The 18,259-nt window shown below is 37.0% G+C and overlaps 1 protein-coding gene across 6 annotated transcripts in view; it reads right to left on the bottom strand.

Moving 5' to 3' along the window:
* Mbd5 (methyl-CpG binding domain protein 5) overlaps nucleotides 1–18,259 on the bottom strand; it is a 148,296-nt gene that overhangs the window by 65,482 nt on the left and 64,555 nt on the right. For all 6 annotated transcript variants that reach the window (XM_036183292.1, XM_036183291.1, XM_036183297.1 and 3 more), the window contains one exon: nucleotides 8,229–8,405. The gene's annotated coding sequence lies outside the window, so the exon portion shown is untranslated. The remainder of the gene's footprint in view (nucleotides 1–8,228; nucleotides 8,406–18,259) is intronic.

Below are 18,259 nucleotides of genomic sequence, written 5' to 3'. Positions count from 1 at the left end.
AACCATCTTTCAACAAAGGCCACTATAGATTTTGACATCCCTATACTTTCTCTTTAGCTATTTATATCTCTATTGTGGACCTCCAGGCCCAATCCATTTAATACTTTTCTTAAAATTTATGTGCAGTTTTGTGTATAACATGTGGGCATGCATGCATGTGTGTGGAGATCAAGAGAATAACACTGAACTTGGTTCTTTCCTTAGACTTCTCAAGTACCTAGAGATGCATGCCACACTTTTACCTCCCAAGAAACCTCACTAGCCCCCAAACATTAAATTCTAATATTTGAGCAGTATTTATTGGCACTACTATATAACCACTCATGTATTGACACAATCTTTTAATGTTGTGTGACAGATCCTGAATTATTTGTTTTTAAAGTGTTATACACACACACACACACACACACACACACACAAACACACACACACATATTTATACATACATAAACATAAAACAGTCTTTGATCCAAGTCCCTATCCACTGTCCTCTCTTCCCCTTTTACAAAATCTATTTTCCCAACTCTCCCTTTTACTTTCATGTCTTATTTTTAGTTTTTGGTGACACTGCATTTAGTTAGGGTTTATTACATGGACAGAGTGGGGGACCTCTTTGCTTGACTTGAGTACTATACCACTGAGGAATATGACCCTTGAGTCCCGAGCCTGAACATCAACTCTAGACACTGGCGATTGTTCTCTAAAGAAATTGCATTGCTTCTAAATACTTTCCATGGATGAATGCATCTTCTTTCTTTTGTCTTGGAAACTTTATATGTATCCATATCTTTTAGATTTACTTATTTTTATTTTATGTATGAGTGTTTGACATGTATGCATGTATGTATGTCACATGTGTGTAGAGCCTGCAGAGGCCAGAACTGGAGGTAGAGATAGTTGTTAGCTGCTCTGTGTGTGCTGAGAACCTTATCTGTGTTCTCCACAAGAGAAATAAGTGCTCTGAACAGTTGAGCCATCTCTCCAACTTCTCTTTTTTCAAGTATTGAGTCATTATCAGTTTGTATTTTTTCCCCTTGGACTCTTTTGTATGGCATTAAATATTTTCCCAAAACATTACTTTCAATGGTTGGGATGGATTTTTGGGAGTTGATGTGTTAATTTAATTACTTCCATTTATCCTGTGGGCATAGCATTCCTCTAAAACTTTCATAACAATGAACAAATCTGAGAAATGCTCCTGCACATATGACCACACACATCTCAATAGTTCACCCAGAATTGTTTGCTAAAATAGAAGTGTGTAATTTTGTGTTCTTCAGACACTCCTTAAATGTATGAAGCAGTCCTAGGAGAGGATGTAAGGGCACGTTTCTCAAACCACCGAAGCCTATACATTGCACTGTTTCTCAAAATACTGAATGTGTTCTACTTATGTCTTATAGATAACCATCATCTGAGGTGCAGTAATTCTTTTTTTATAATTTGCAGAATAAACACTGAACACTTTCTCCTGTTTCCCAAATTTAGCATTTTTAATATTACTATGCTTCAGAAAGCCTACATTCCACAATATCCTTCCCTCTTTTCCCTTGGAGACCCATCATGTTTATGTGGCTTCATTAAATTCTATGAAGACTGAAAAACAGAAAAGACTATGATATTCAAGCTGCCACCCTGTCACTAACATTTGGGATCTAAGATTCAGCTTATGCTTCAGGTTAATCTGTATTTATTTCACAGACATTCTGTAATGATGAGAATCAAATGTGTGAGTTTGTTTATGTGTGTTCTGAAGGAGATACTTGTTAGAGTTCTATAAATGTTTTCATTTTTTCTGCTTCTTTTCAATATGTAAATCAGTCTCTGAAAATTGGCTTTGAGAGACCTAAATTTCAGTGGCTTTATTTTCTTTATTGCCCTGGCTTCTGCTGACCATTCAGAATTTAAGGTGTTACTTAGCCCACAAACTATAATACAAACCGCAGATACTCATTCATTTATAATTAATTCACTGATAATTTGTATTGTCAGCTTATTAGCAGTATCAGTCTATTTACTGAGTCTCCATTCATAGGAATATACATACACACACTGAGCAGGGACTTTGACTCAGTCTATCCTTCCTATATTAATTATTTCCTGATGATTGTATATATTCTAGTCAACACAATTTTATATTCTGGTTTTTTTAATCACTTAAGGTTATGATACATTTGAGCATGACAAGTCTAAAACGAAGAGTTTTAGAAGAAGCCAATGAGTGTATGCATGTTGATAAGAGCTAATAACCATTTTTTGTGCTCTAGATTTATCCTTAAAGATATCACAACTTCCTTGTGAGACCTTCTGTAGAGAAGATAAGGCTTTATGAAGACTAGTATATTTATTTGTGAACTCTCAGTTTTATTATGTGGCATATTAATTGTATTAATAAAGGAACTAGAAAAATTAGGCTTATATTTAAACAGGGTGCTCTTAATGCAGTAGACCTCCTTTTTCAATCTGTTTTATTGATGTTCTTGTCCACATATGAATAAAATTATTATACTTTTTAAATGTATTTAAAAGTCAAACTTAAAAAACTATAAAGACTAAATATTAGATAATATCACATCATAAAAGTACTAACTAGCCATTCTTCATAAGTTATTCTAATTCTAAAGTAACATCAAATACCATAAAGTCATTGTAATAATGTCAAACAAACTTTATTAACAGTAAACGTATTGAAATGGCTTTTGTGTGATGATATTCTATATTGATGCACATGACAAATTGATCTGTGCTCAGTGGACATACTTAGATACACAGCAGCATAGAATTAAACAGCCAAAAATTCTTCAATTATCAGTAAAGACTGTGTGTTAAGTAAAATATGGATATTATTTGATGTGATATAACTAAATAATCACTAAACTTTTTAGAATATGATTTATTCTAAAAAGCTCATTAAATACTTATAAACAGGAAGTCTACTCCCATCCTGCATTGGCAAGACTGAATGCTTCACTTTTCAGACTGATAGGAAGTTTCATATAGAGCAATCCTCTGTGCTTACATCTCAAACAGTATATGTACAACAACGGATGTGACTGGACTAAAACATACTATTAGCACTATAGAGAGCTGTATCTAAATGACTACAACATAATTATCATTTGATTGAATAACAAATAAGTAACCACAACCTTTCTACTCTTTGTTAACTTATGTTTGTTAGTTAGAGTAATCCTAGATGACATTTCCTTAATCTTTTCATTGCATCTATGCAGCCCCCAGTCAATCTTCACATATTTACTCAAGTTATGCATTTTATTTATAAGCATCCTATTTTCTCTCATTTTGAAAGAAAACTTTGAAATATATTAACCCATTTTATACTAGTTACTATTTCCATTTGATTCTTCTTATGACTGGGTGGACACTTCTAAAAATCTTTTTGATACATCCTCTGTAAGAGATCCAGAACACTATGCTGGGCTTGGCTTTCCCAAACAACGGTCGTCATAACTCTTTTTGGTTAATCAGTTGGACCAGAATACTCTCAATAATGCATCCTTCCTTGCTTGATAACCAAAGTCTCAAATTCTATGTTCTGCTCTTTCACAGTAGAAAGTATAAAGGTCCACAGCCTATGTGGCTCAGTCAGTAAGAACACTGGCTGCTCTTGCAGAGGAGCAGGGTTCAATTCCTAGCACCCTCATAGTGGTGATGGTCTGTAACTCCAGTTCTAGAGGGGATCCAATGTCTTTTTTTGGCCTCTGTGGGCACCAAACATGCATGTGGTGCACAGACACATGTGTAGGCAAAATACCCATACAAACAAAACATAACCATTAAAAAATAAGTGATATTATTTGATATCAAAAATGACGTGATAGTCATACTGGAAGGCATCCATCACAAATCTTAAGGTCTTGGGATAGGCTCATAAAGTTTTGGCACTCTCCACAATCAAGGCAACGAGCACCTTGGCCTGGGTCCCCTCCATGGCCAAGAAAAGAACTTACAACCAGGCCAATTATATTTGGCTATAAAATTTTAGCAGCTCCCATGTCTGAGTCATACAGAAATCTTAAGTCATGTGTAGGACAGAGTGCAAGTGGCTCTGAATATCTTTTGCAGTTTCACTGGGCCTTGTGATCTGTAGTGAAGTGGGACAGGTGTGACACTGCTCACACTTTGTTTCTAGGCCTCAAGAAGCCCATGCTGTTCACACTGGCTCTTTGGAATGCTTTTACCTTGTCCACAACCTCAGCTAGCTCCCCTGCAGTTGAGGAGAGATGTAGGTGGAGAGAAGCCCAGCTGTCTATCCAGGTCAGCTGAGGCCTGTCAGGAAGATGAATGTAGAGGACCTCCACGTGGAACAGGGAGGAGCTGGCTCAACTGACTGTTGTAAACTACAAACCAGCAGAACCGTTAGTAGAGGCAGCAAAAACCTCTACTGGAAATAATAATACGGCTAAAATAGAGTTGGCTCATAGTGTTGAGAGGCTAGTTAGCTCTAATTAACAGTGCAAGCCTTAACTCTTATTTCCCGTAACATAGAAATTATAACAATATAGATTGTTCTTTGAAAAAAGCCACCCTCATATATGCTTAGAACATTGTAGTATTCAAATTATTATTTATAGGTAGCCATTTAAATCATGAGAAAGCTATTTAGATCCTGGGAAAGGACAACAATATGGTAGGGTAGGAAATGCCACAAAGTTGCTATACAATGATGATTTTTTTTTTTCTTGAGTTAAGGTCTCACTATGTATCCCTAACTCGTCTGGGACTCACTATGTAGGTTGGCTGGCCTTGAACTCACAGATATCCTTCTGCTTCTGTCTTTCAAGTGCTGAGATTAAAGGAGTACAAAACCATGCCTAACTTGATAATCTTAATTTAAAAAGTGCTATCATATGTCTAAAATATAAATTATAAAAATAGTATAGCAGCAGCATCATAATTACTAAAATATGTAAGTATAGGAACATGATACTAGTGTCCTCTCAATTACCATCACATGTTTTTTGGTAATAGGGACATATTTTATTTTTATTTTTTATTTTTTGTACAATAAGCAAACATCAGCTCTGTAACCAGGAAAATATTTCTAAAAACCTCAGATTAGTATTCACAGAATTAATTAATCCAGGGAATTAATGGTTTCTGCTTCTCAAAAGTACCAAGGAAACTCTCTAACAGAAACATTTATAAACTTTGTGCTTAGAACTGACAATTTACTTCTGTATCTTTTCCAAAAGAAGATTATGATAAGAAGAATCAGACCGTTAACCTGGATGACTTGAATAAAGAAAAGCTGAGGCTATTTGCTGTATTCTGAATTCCCCTAGGGATCACTCTGACTTTTCTGCTTGGAATTCTATTTCCCATTTCAGCTTCTTGCCTATAACCAAAGCAGATTTATTTGATTTATTGTTAAAAATGTCACTCAAAAAGGCCCTTCCTCATTTCCCCAGTTTTTGTATGACTTCACACTTCTTGTAAGTATCCTAGCTTGGTTTCTATTGTTGATGAACACTATGACAACAACTTAGAGAGGAGAGGGTGTACTTCACCTGACAGCTTAGTTCTGCAGGAAGGAAATCACAGCATGTACTCAGGTAGTCACCTGGAAACAGGAACTGAAGCAGAGACCACAGAAGGACACATGCCGGTTTGATCCTCATGGCTTGCTCAACCTGCTTTCTTAAGCCACCCAGGATGCCCCGCCTAAGGGTGCCACTGCCTCCGGTGGGCTGAGCCCTTCCACATCCATCATTCATCAAGAAAATACCCTACAGACTTGCCTATAAGCAATCAGATGAAGCAGTTCTTTATCAGAAGTTTCACTTCCCTGATAATCCTAGCTTGTGTCAGGCTGACAACCTCATGGGAACATTTAAGTCCCCCGCCCCCTGTAATTCTTTCTTGTAATATCCAGTTCCTTTCTTTTACAAAAACTACAACACAACACTTCGCTAGTCCTTTGCCAGTCTACCTGATTGCAAAGAAAAAGCAGCTGAGACCAGAACTTCCCCTTAAAGCTTCCTTTTATAACTTTACAAATATAGAAGGATGTGGAAACAGAGGGGCTGCATGCATAGGTAAACAATGCCTTCTTTCTTAATATAAAAACTGAGCAATAACTAGTCTCAACTACATAGCCTTAAGTCTTTTTTTTCCAGAATTATTCTTAAAAATAATAGGTTATCATAAGGCATCTATAAAATAATAAACTGAGTATAAATCTGAAGGAAAAGTATTTGTGATATGTTTTACCTATTAGTCCTATGATGTTACTTTTTTGCTTTTCTGTATTTGAAGATTTTCATGAAGAATAGTGATATCAAATCCTTGTGCATTTTTATATAACTGTTTAAGAATAAACACGCAAATTAAAAGTGGCAGATTTTGCATTTTATCCTTGTATGAACAGTATTTTGGCTACTTCAGATGCAGACTATTTTATGCAGGCCAATTAATATTGAAAACAATCATTTAGTTACCCAATAAGTCTCTTCAAATTTATCCCTCTAAACTAAATGTAATCATGTTCCCTTTGACCAACATCCTTCTGATTGCCTTCGTTCCACATGCAGACCCTGCAATGGACAACTGCCGATATATTGTTTCACTTCTGTGAGTCAATCATCTCTTCTAGATTTCACTAAGACACGAAATCTAACTTCATGAGTGAGATCATGCAGCATTTGTCTTTGTCAAACTCTTTCACTTCAGCTAGTATCTTCCGGTTTGTTCTTTGTAATGGCTGCATTATATTCCCCTCCATCTCTGTGTGTGCATCACATTTTCTTTTCATTCTCTCATCTGCTTATACATACATACATACATACATACATGCACACTCCATATCTATAATAAATATATAAGTAAAAATTTTTCTCCCACATACTGATTCATTCCATTGGATATATACCCAGTCATGAGATTGCTGGGCCAGATAACAGGTCTAATCTAGTTTTGTTTTAGGAATCATCCTCACACCTTTCCCATATGGTTATATGAATTTACTTTTTAACCATAATATGCAGGGTTTTCATCTTTCTACAGCTACACCAGCACTTGTTATCTTTTGTCTTTTCGATAGCCATGCTTGTGGGAGTACAGTGACATCTCATTGTAGTTTTAACTTAAATTTCCGTAAGTCTTCTTTGGAAAAAGGTATTTTTCTTTTTAAATTAGATTATTTATTTTGCTATGAGTTTCAAAAACATTAGGTTTGAGTATTGAGCTCTTTTTGGTTTGTATGGTTAGCAAATATTTCTTCCCATTCTGTAGGTTCTCTCTTCCCACTTTGTGATTATTTCCTTTGTTGTACAAAAAAACCCTTCTAGTTTGGTACAATATCATCTGCCTATTTCTGCTTTTGTTATCTGTACATACACATACACACACACACACACACACACACACACACACACACACACACACACATGTACACACACCCTAGCCCTGGTCACTGTCAATAAGTATTTCTTCTTTGTTCTCTTGTAGTATTGTAAGTTCAGGTGTTATGTTTAAGTAAGAAAGCATTTTAAATGAGAATCAGGTTACTCTTAAAGTGAAAACATGGTAAAAATTTAGTCAACAAGACACTCATCCAAGACAGCATTTCACCATATGACCACACAGATCCACTAGACCTCCAGCCAATATGATTAAATACAGTGTAACTGTGGTCTGATAAAAGCTTGGATACATTTTTCTCAAGAAACAAGATGAAGAGAGTGCTTTCCTATGTGTTTTAGAGAGGGATTCTCTAAAGCATACAAGCTACATGAAATAGGTGATCTTTTGTCGTGTTTTAGCTTGGACATCAGAAACAAAATGAGTAGTAATAGTTAGAAATGTTGTGTGAGATTGTATGTAATGTCTTCAAAGAGAATCATGTTAGCATGGAACTGATTCTCACTGGAAAGCTGAGAGTGGCCCTGAAAATGTGCTGACCAAAGAAAACTTATGCACAAAATACTCAAGTTGGAGACTTGCAAAGGAATTTCAAAAGCTCAAAATGAAGCAGAAAGTAACTCAGAAGGTATTATCAATGAAAAGCCAACCCTCTAACAAATAAATAAAAAATGTAATGCTATTTATAAAAAAGAGGACTTTGGATCAAACCCTAATTACAAAAGTGTTTGACTTGTACATGGCCTATAATTTATAATAATATCAACAACAAAAACAACAGAAAATATTGCCAATACAGTACTTAAATCAAAAGACTCCAATGAAAATATATAACTCCTGTTTACCTGAGAAAGTGGACAGTGAGTGCAGTAACAATAGGTCAACATTCCTGCCTTGCCACAGTTATCTGGAGCAGAGCAGTGGCTGCTCCTCCAGAAAGGGCTTGTCTCTCCAGCTGGCTTCAGTGGCTTTCTGCTTCATTCCACCATTCTGGCCTCTGTGAGCGATCAGGTTTCCAACTTCTGGAATAGAAAGGACTTTGAGATAAGGGCTGAAGCATACACTTTAGCCCTGGTAAGAGGCAAGATTATTTTTTATCCATCATTTAAACTTTATTTCCATTTCTTCAAAAGGGTGCAGGCCCAGCACTGAGTAGGCTAGCACACACTTTTGGTATGTGCAGGAGCATCACTAAACCAGTTAAAGCCATAAGCACGCAGGTAACTGTCTTATTAACAACACTGAGTTGGCCTTTAACTGGTGATTCTTGAGTCAGTGACTACATGAAGAACTCCCAATTCATATATCTTCTACATCTGTACTGTTTGCAATATCATGTTACCATATTCTTGGGAACTCATACTAGCATCAGAAGATTATGGAATCAAAGTATATAATTTACTTTTTATTAAGAGATACAAAAGTTAAAATACTTGCCAAAAATATTTTCTGAGTGGATCATGAACATAGCTGATCATTAAGTATATGCTTGTCAAACTCATTACTCTCATTGTAAGATAGGGAGCTAGAGAACACAGTTCCTGCTTCAAAGAACACTTAGGAATTGAAACAAGGTAGAAGCATTAAGAATACCTAGGACATAAAATGAGAAATTCTTGTATTTCATGACCTCCATTCCTCAATAAGCAAATGTTATCTAAAATACCAACTCATCTTTCCTCTCTACCATCATAATAAAAGTCTAACTAAACATTATTGTAATGTTCATAATATCATGAGCTGGAACTGACCTGAAATCTTCCTTCTTGATGGCTAGCTTTCATGGTACCAGAAGGCACAATGCCAGCTTCCAAAGGAAGGAAGAAGTGGACAGTCCTACCCAGCTATGATATCTATGAACCACAATAATAATAATTGTGGCATGATACACCTAAGGGTACAGTAGTAGTATGCATAACGTGGTGGTAACAAACAGCTCTCTAATTGGACTTAAGGCTTACTCTGTATCAAGAATCCTAAATGATCTTATTAATAAAAAACCTGGTGCAAGTTACTGGGGTAAACTCTGAAAGATCAGAGAGACAGAACAAGCCACAGCTAACCTCACCTAGCCAACCTCTCAGCTGATCTTATTTCCTCACATTGGAAGCCCGAGTCCTCATCTGAGTGGATCTCATCTGAACTGCTACTAAAAGCCTAAAAACTTATAAAGCCTCTAGTTCCTGGTCCTCACGCCTATATACTTTTCTGCTTCCTGCCATCACTTCTGGGATTAAAGATGTGTGCCACCATGCCTGGCTCTGTTTCCAGTGTGGCCTTGAAGTCACAGAGATGCAGATGGATCTCTGCTTCCTGAGTGATAGGATTAAAGGTGTGTGTGCCACCATTTTCTGGCCTCTACATCTAGTGGCTATTCTGTTCTCTGACCCCAGATAAGTTTAATAGGGTGCACAATATATTAGGGAACTCAATATCACCACATTACTCAATAAAAGGGAACTCATACTTGGTATTAGAAACTTAGCCAAACTATTCAGTGCTAGTGAAGTCATGGATCCTGGAGGCAAAAATACAATCGCCACTTTACTAAATTAGCATAACCTTTAAACACATTTTAAATATTTGTCCTTGTATCCACAAGTAAGTGTAGTCCTTACTTCTCATCAAGGAGACTTCTCTTTGCAACAGACGGAGACCATTATGAAAAAGTACAACCAATCAAAATGCAGAGTTGTGGAGACCAGCCCAAAAGATATATCTACAGTTACAACTTCTATACCTAAAGTTCAGGGATCATTGTGGAAGAGGGGGCTAAAACACTGTAAAAGATAGAGAACAGGGAGTTTGCTATGAGATTATGTTTTCTAGGAATGTGTGGTGGTTTGAATAAGAATGTTCCCCACTGGCTGGGAGGTGGTGGCACCCCTATAATGCCAGTACTCAGAAGGCAGTGGCAAGCAGATCTCTGTGAGTTTGAGGCCATCCTGGTCTACAGAACTAGTTCCAGGTAAGCTAAAGCTATACAGGGAATCCTTGTCTTAAAAAAAACAACCAACCAACCAACCAACCAACCAACCAACCAACCAACCAACCAAAAACAATGGCCCCCATAGGCTCATATACTTGAATGCTTAGTCACTAGGGTGTAGCACTATTTGAGAAGGATTGGGATGTGTGTCCTTGTTGGAGCAAATGTGTCACTGGGGTTGGGCTTGGAGAGTTCAAAAGCCCACGTCAGGCCCAGTCTCTTTCTTTCTCTTGGCCTGTGGATCATGATGTAGCTATCAACTCCATCTGCTATGCTTGCCACCATCTTCTCTACTATGAAGTTAACAGATTAAATCTCTGAAACTGTAAGAGAGCCCCCAATTAAATGCTTTATTTTGTAAGAGTTGCCTTGGTTGTGGTGTCTCTTCACAGCAATAGAACAGTGACTAAGACATACTGTCAGTAACTAAACTCATAAAACCTTACCAATATGACCGCCTAAACAAGAGCCCAACAAGAACAATAGACACAGTAGCATGGTCAGGGGAAAGTCAAGAGGCCGCCTTCCTATACAAATAACTACAGACCACCAAGGATTGCTCAGAGTGGGAGAAAAATGGTCTTCCCCAAGGAAGAACACACCATTGATCACCCAACACTCAATATTTAGCTCTGAAAACATATATACAAGTAACATTATACATACTGATCAAGTATTACCTGTATATTTCAGAATGTATGTAAATGTGTATGTAACAACAATTAATGAAGAAAGAGGCTATAGATGTGAAGGACAGCAAGGAAGGGTGCATGGTAGGCTTTGGAGGAAGGGCAGAAAAGGGGGAAATGATATAAACATATTATAATCTTAAAAAATAAAAGAAATAATAAAAAAGAGTAACACTGGAAGCAGTATTTCAGACTGGAGAAGCAGCAGCATAGCCAAGAGAATGTGGGAGGAAAACAAATGGAGCTAAAATTACTGACACACAAACCAGGACAGTAGCAGGAATCTTAAGTGTTCTTATTAATGAAACTCAAACCCGAGGCCAGTTATTGGGGTGAATGCTGAAAGATCAGAGAAGCAGAACAAGCCACAGCTATCTCACCTTGCTAGTTCCTCAGGTGATCCTTTTTCCTTAAAGGTACTTGTTAATAAAAACAAACTCGAGGCTAGTTATTGGGGTGATTGCTGGAAGATCAGAGACACAGAATAAGCCACAGCTATCTCACCTTGCTAGTTCCTCAGGCGATCCTTTTTCCTCAGGCTGGAAGCTTCTGAGTCCTCCTCCACATGAATCTCAGCTGAACTGTGTTGTTCCAACACCTGAACACTTAACCAACCAAACGCTTAACTAACTACATGCTTTACTAATTTAGTTCCTGGTCCTCACGCCTTATATACCTTTCTCTTTTTGCCCCCACTCCTTGGGATTAAAGGTTGGGTTTCTGGGATTAAAGGTGTGGGTCACCATGCTTAGCTGTTTCTAAAGTGGCCTTGAACTCAGAGATCCGGCTAGCTCTGCCTCCCAAGTGCTGGGATTAAAGGCGTGCACCACCACCGCCCAACTTCTGCTATGGCTTACTCTTCCCATTTTCTAGCTACCATTTTTGGCTTTGTTTTTAGTGGCTGTCTGTTCTCTGACCCCAGATAAGTTTATTTCGGGAACACACAATATTTCAGGGAACACAATACCCACCACATTTCCCCTGTTTTTGTCTAAAATTAAAAAAAGGTTATAACTAATACAAGAAAAACTATCCAATAAGTATATACAATATATATAGACAAGAATTACATTAACAATGTCTAGTCCATTAACATTTGACAAATTCAGATAAAAACTCAATTATATATATTAACAATGTCCAGTCCAGTAACATTTGATAAACTCAGACAAAAAAATTTTTCATTACTTATGCTATTTAAAACAAATAGTTCCTTTTTTTTAAAGTAGATTCCATAATCTCCCTTTTTATCTTATCATATCCATTTTCTCTCTTTTCATAATAGATTCAATAATCTACCTTTTGTCATCTTTCTCTTTCTCTTTTTAGAGTAGATTCAATGATCTACCCATTTATCCTATTATTTCTTTATCTTTTTTTCTCAGAGTAGATTCAGTGATCTACCTCAACATACAGCAAAAACAAGCAAAAATGACATCATTCATTAGTAACTCTAAATTTAGTGGCCAAATTTCTCAATCAAGACACAGGTTAGTTGAATGGATTAAGTAGTAAAACCCATCTTTCTGATGTCTAATCTTATTTTCAAAATAGGAACCATCTTAAAAGAATGGAAAATGTATTATAAACCAATGGGATCAGCAAAGGCGCAGGTTTCACTATCCTAATATCTGACAAATAGACTTCACACTAAAACAAATCACAAGAGATAAAGAAAAACAATTCTAAGAAACAATCAACTAAGTAGATATTATAATCCTAAAAACATATGCACTAAACTCAGGCACATCCAAGTTCATAAAAAGTGTATTGCTGGACTTAAAGACACAGATTAACTCCAGCTCAGTAAGAGCAGCTGATTTTAATACAGTACTTAATCCTAGAGCAGGTTATTAGGACAAAAAATAAAAATAGAAACATTATAATTGAATGACACTATGTAGGGCTAGAGAGATCTCTCAGTAGTTAGTAGAGCTTGCTATTTTCCCAGAGGACCTATTCAGTTCCCAGTACATGCAAGGTGGCTGACAAACTTCTGTAACTCTAGTTCCAAGGGATCTGATGCCCTCTTCTGGCCCTGGCAGATACCAAGCATGCATATCGTGCTATACATAATGCAGGTAAAATACTCATAGATTTATAAACAAAATATCTTTAAATGGAACATCAAATGAGTACATCAAGTAGATACAAAAGGTATCTACAGAATACTTCATTGAAACACAAAAAAATATACATTCTAGTCAGAAGCCTACCAAAGTTCCTTTAAAATAGAACACATTTTGGAACTTAAAACAAACCTTAAAAAGTATAGAAGAGCTATCTACTACAATGTAATAAAACTGAAAACCAACAACAAACATATGAAGATTAAACAACTCAGTATTAAATGATGAATGGGCAAAAAAAAGAAGTCAGGAAACACACAAACAAACAGTCCTGGAATTAAAAGAAGATTAAAACAATAAAATTCCTGGGAAACATTAAAAATACCCTTCAGAGGGAAATTAATAGCTGTAAGCACTACACTAAAAATAAGAGACACAGTAAGTAATGCAACTGAAGATTTTAAAGAACAAAGAACAAACCAAACTCAAATCCAGTAGATAGCAAGAAGTAATAAAAACTAAACAAGACATTAATGAAATAGGAACACAGCTAATAATACAATCAATGAACCTAGGAGGTGGTTCTTTGGGAAGATTAAAAAAAGATGGACAGATCCTTGGCCAAAAAGAATCAGAGATGAACAGGGAAACATTACCATAGACACCAGAGAAATCCAGAGTACTATAAGCAAATACTTTAAAATCCTAGACCTATACTCCATTAAGTTAGAAAATCTAAAAGAATGAACAAGTTTCTAGAATCATCTTAACCATCCAAAGCACCAAAAAGGAGGCCAGCAATCCACACAGACCCACAACAAATGAGGTCAAATAGGGAGAGAAGCTTCTGAATAGGCTAAGCAGTCTGCTACGGCCAGGCTTGAAGAATTTTTATTTTTTTTTGAGATTGTAATGTAATTACAGCATTTCTTCCCTCCCTTTCCTCCCATCAAACCCTCCCTTATAACTCTCCTCATTCTTCTTCAGATTCATGGCCTCCTTTTATTTATTTATTTTTACTGTTATTGCATGTATATATGTATATTCATACATATAACCTGTTTAGTCCTTATAATGTTACTTGTATGTTTGTTTTCTGGGCTGACTTTTAGCACCAGGCAACCAACTGGTGTGTTCTTCAATGGGGAAGACCACCTTTCCCAGCTTTCCTCAGTTTCCTACAGGTCCAACAGCTGCTCTTTAAAAGGACTTAAGACTGGCCCCACAAGAGGGAAATCATGCCTGGTACCAGAAATCCAGCTAACTATTCAATGCTAGTGAAGTCATGGTATTGGAGGAGAATCTATGGTGATATTTTATTTGTACTGAAATGTGATTTGTATGTTAATAAATAAAGTTGCCTGGGGGTCTGAGCTAATAGCAAGCCACAGCAAGAGCCGGACAGTGGTGGCGCACACCTTTAATCCAGATCACATGTCAGGCAGATCTCTGTGTGTTGAAGGATACAGCCAGTATGGAGACACACGCCTTTAATCTCAATACCAACCATAGAAGACCTGGAGGTCTTATAGACAGGCAGTGATGAGGAGGTTATGTGGTTGGGTTTACAACCAGTGAGAAGGCAGAACAGAAAGTCAATAAAAGAATAGACACACAGAAAGTAGGCCTCTTTGCTGAGGGGAACCAGCAGCAGTGAGGGTAAGAAAAAGTTTTTAGCTCTTAGCTCTTGCTCTGACCTCTTGGGTTTTTAACTCTGCAATTGGCTCTGTGTTTCTTATTTAATAAGACTGTTCATCTACATTTAGTGCCCACATGGCAAGGATTCATTAAAAACTGCTCAGCTTGGCTGGCTCGGCTGGGCTTGGTGGCCTTGGAAGGCCTGGCTCCTTGCCTGGGCCTAGGTCGGCCTAGGCCCCAGGCCTGACTGACCCTACAAGCGGTTACCCGCAGCTGGAGCTACTTGCCTAAAGCCGGAGCTACTTGCTTAAAGCTGGTGCTACGAAAAACTCAGGCCTGCTGGAGCTACTGCTAATCGCAATAGCTACACGCAACTGCAGATAGAGCTGCTTGAGGCCAAAATACCAACACACATGGTCGGAGCTTAAGGAAGCCAGAGCCCAGGCTCAACTAGGCTCAAGCTGGATCATGTGGCTGGATTTAAGCTTTTAGCCAGAACTCCTGGCTATGCTTTCTTGCTTTCTTTCTCTCTCCTTTCTCTCTCCTCTCTCTCTCCCTCTCTCTCTCTCTCTCCCTCTCTCTCTCTCTCTCTCTCTCTCTCTCTCTCTCTCTCTCTCTCTCTCTCTCTGGATTCATACCTTGGACGCTAGGTAGCTATTTTGAAAATTCCCTTGGATTTCTACTGTTCTGCACAGACTTGGTAAGTCAGTTAAGATATCAGATATTTTAAAGGGAAAAAGTATTTAAAAGAGAAAAAAAATTTCCACATTAAAAAAAAAATGTGTTTTATGTGTACAATGGAACAAAACTGGTCTTTGTTTGATAAAATTTTAGGCAGTCTGAAAATGGAACAACTATATGAGAAGATTAATGTTGATGGGATTATGCACATTATTACTTTCCTTATCTTTATTTTACTATTTAAAAAAGATAGTCAATTTAAGTGCCAGGATAAAAGCTTTAGAAAAACCTGTTAAACCTGTTAAAATGAATTATAGAGAAATTCAGATTCAGAAAGAAGAAATTAACAGTGAAGTTGTTTCAGGATTGGATTATAAGATTACAGAAAGACAGCCTGTTTTCACACAATCACTCTTAATTTATCCAGTAACCGTACAGTAGCTACCTGGTCAAGTGAATGCACAAAGTATTTGGACTACAGTTGAAATGTTAGATTTACAAAGGTTTAAGGAGGCAATAGTATCATATGGCATGCATTCCACATATGTAAAGCAAATATTAACCACCTGGTCAACTTATAATAAGATTATACCACAGGACTAGCTGGTAAATGTTGTTCTGGAACCCGGGGCACAGCTACAGTGGAAAATGCGGTTCAAAGAGGAAGCTAAAAACATAGAAAATCAATGGAGGGATAAAGGTATACAAATCTTCCAGGATCAGGTTGTTGAAGAAGGCCAATATGCTGTAATACAAACACAATGTTTATATGATATCCAAACCCTAGTTCTATGTTGAATGGCAGCCTTGAATGCATGGGACAGAGTTGAGGAACCAGGAAAGAAAACTGAGTCATTTACAGAGGTTATACAGGGCCCAAAAGAATCTTTCGCAGATTTCTTACAAAGACTGACTTCAGCAGTAAAGAGAATGGTCCCAAATTCAGAAACTAGCTAGATAATAATCGAATCTTTGGCTTTTGAGGATGTGAATGCAGCATGCAAGAGAATAATCAGGCTGTTAAAGGCAAGATCTGCACCCTTGGAAGATTGGATTAGAGACACGTTTAATGAGGAGACTCATGACCATGATGATATGTGGATAGGAGAAGCAATTTCAAGAGGTTTGAGGAATGTCAAATGTTTTAGATGTGGAAAGCAAGGACATTTGAAAAGGAACTGTAAACAGGGCATTCCTAGAAACAATGTTTCTTCAAGGAACAATGGCAACAGAATGCCCCTTCCTTCTGGAGTATGCAGAAGGTGTGGTAAGGGAAAACACTGGACCAACGAATATAGATCAACAAGGGACAGGTAAAATAATACTTTGCCTTGGTCTTTGTTAAACTTTTTTGGTAAACTTCTATAAGTAAACAAAGACCAAAATTAATAATAAAAATAAATGGTGTTTTGTTGTCTGGTCTGGTAGACACAGGTGCTGACATGACCATAATTGCACCAGAATTTTGGCATCCAACTTGGCCTCTTCAGGAAGTAATCGTTCAATTGTTAGGAATTGGAACATTATCTCAAGTGCAAGATGGCTTGAATATATAGGTCCAGAAGCTTAGAGAGGAAAATTAAAACCATATGTGGGTAACATAGCTATGAACCTGTGGGGTCAAGACCTGTTGCAATAATGGAATACTCAGATAAACATCCCTCCAACCTCAGAAACAAATCATAAACTAGCACATGTTTCTGAGAGAAAGATTAGAAGTTATTATTCTAATGAGTGGTCACCAGCCATCCATATTATACAAGAACAGGGCACAACAACTGATGATCTTCCAAAGACAACAACAGCTCTACCTTTAAAACTGTTAACAGACAAGCCTGTATGGGTTCATCAAAGGCCTTTAACAACAGAGAAACTCCAGGCTTTAGAACAGCTGGTAGAAGAACAGTTAAATGCCCAGCATATTGAAGAATCAACCAGCCCTTGGAATTCTCCTTTATTTGTTATTAAAAAGACATCTGGTAAATGGAGAATGGTAACAGACCTTAGAGCAATTAACAAAGTAATTCGGCCAATGGGCTCTCTACAATCTGGAATTCCTTTGCCTACTCTGTTACCAAAAGGATGGCCTCTCATAGTTCAAAGACTATTTCTTTTCAATACCCTTACAAGAAAAAGACAGAGAAAGATTTGCCTTCATGGTGCCTACTTACAATAATTCTCAACCAGTTAAGAGATTTCAATGGAGGGTCCTCCCACAGGGAATGTTGAATAGCCCAACCCTGTGCCAATATTTTGTACCACAACCATTGGAAGTGATATGTAAAAAATTTCCTAAATCTATAATTTATCATTAAATGGATGAAATTTTACTAGCTGACTCAAATGCAGATACTTTAGAAAGAATGTTTGAAGAAGTAAAGAAAATTTTGCCTTGCTGGGGATTACAAATTGCTTCTGAAAAGATACAAAGAGGAGATTCTATTAATTATTTAGGATATAAAATAGCTCTACAAAAAAATTAGACCCCAAAAGGTGCAAATTAGGAGAGATTGACTACAGATTCTTAATGACTTTCAAATATTATTTGGAGACATTTCTCATCTACAAACTATTGTTGGGGTAAAAAAATGATGAACTGAATAATTTGTTCAGAACCTTAGAAGGTGACAAGGACTTAAACAGTCCAACAGAATTATCACCTGAAGCTGAGAAAGAATTGGCCTTGGTAGAAAAGGAAGTACATGAAGGACACGTGGATCGTATCAATCCAAAGCTGGATTGCATTTTGGTTATTTTACCTTTTAGACATTTTCCTATAGGAATATATATTTTTTCTTTTTCTTTTCCTT

The sequence above is a fragment of the Onychomys torridus genome, chromosome 4, assembly GCF_903995425.1.
Source record: "Onychomys torridus chromosome 4, mOncTor1.1, whole genome shotgun sequence".
Classification (NCBI taxonomy): Eukaryota; Metazoa; Chordata; class Mammalia; order Rodentia; family Cricetidae; genus Onychomys; species Onychomys torridus.
The sequence above is the reverse complement of the archived record's forward strand: the minus strand, read 5'-3'. Positions and strand labels throughout refer to the sequence as shown.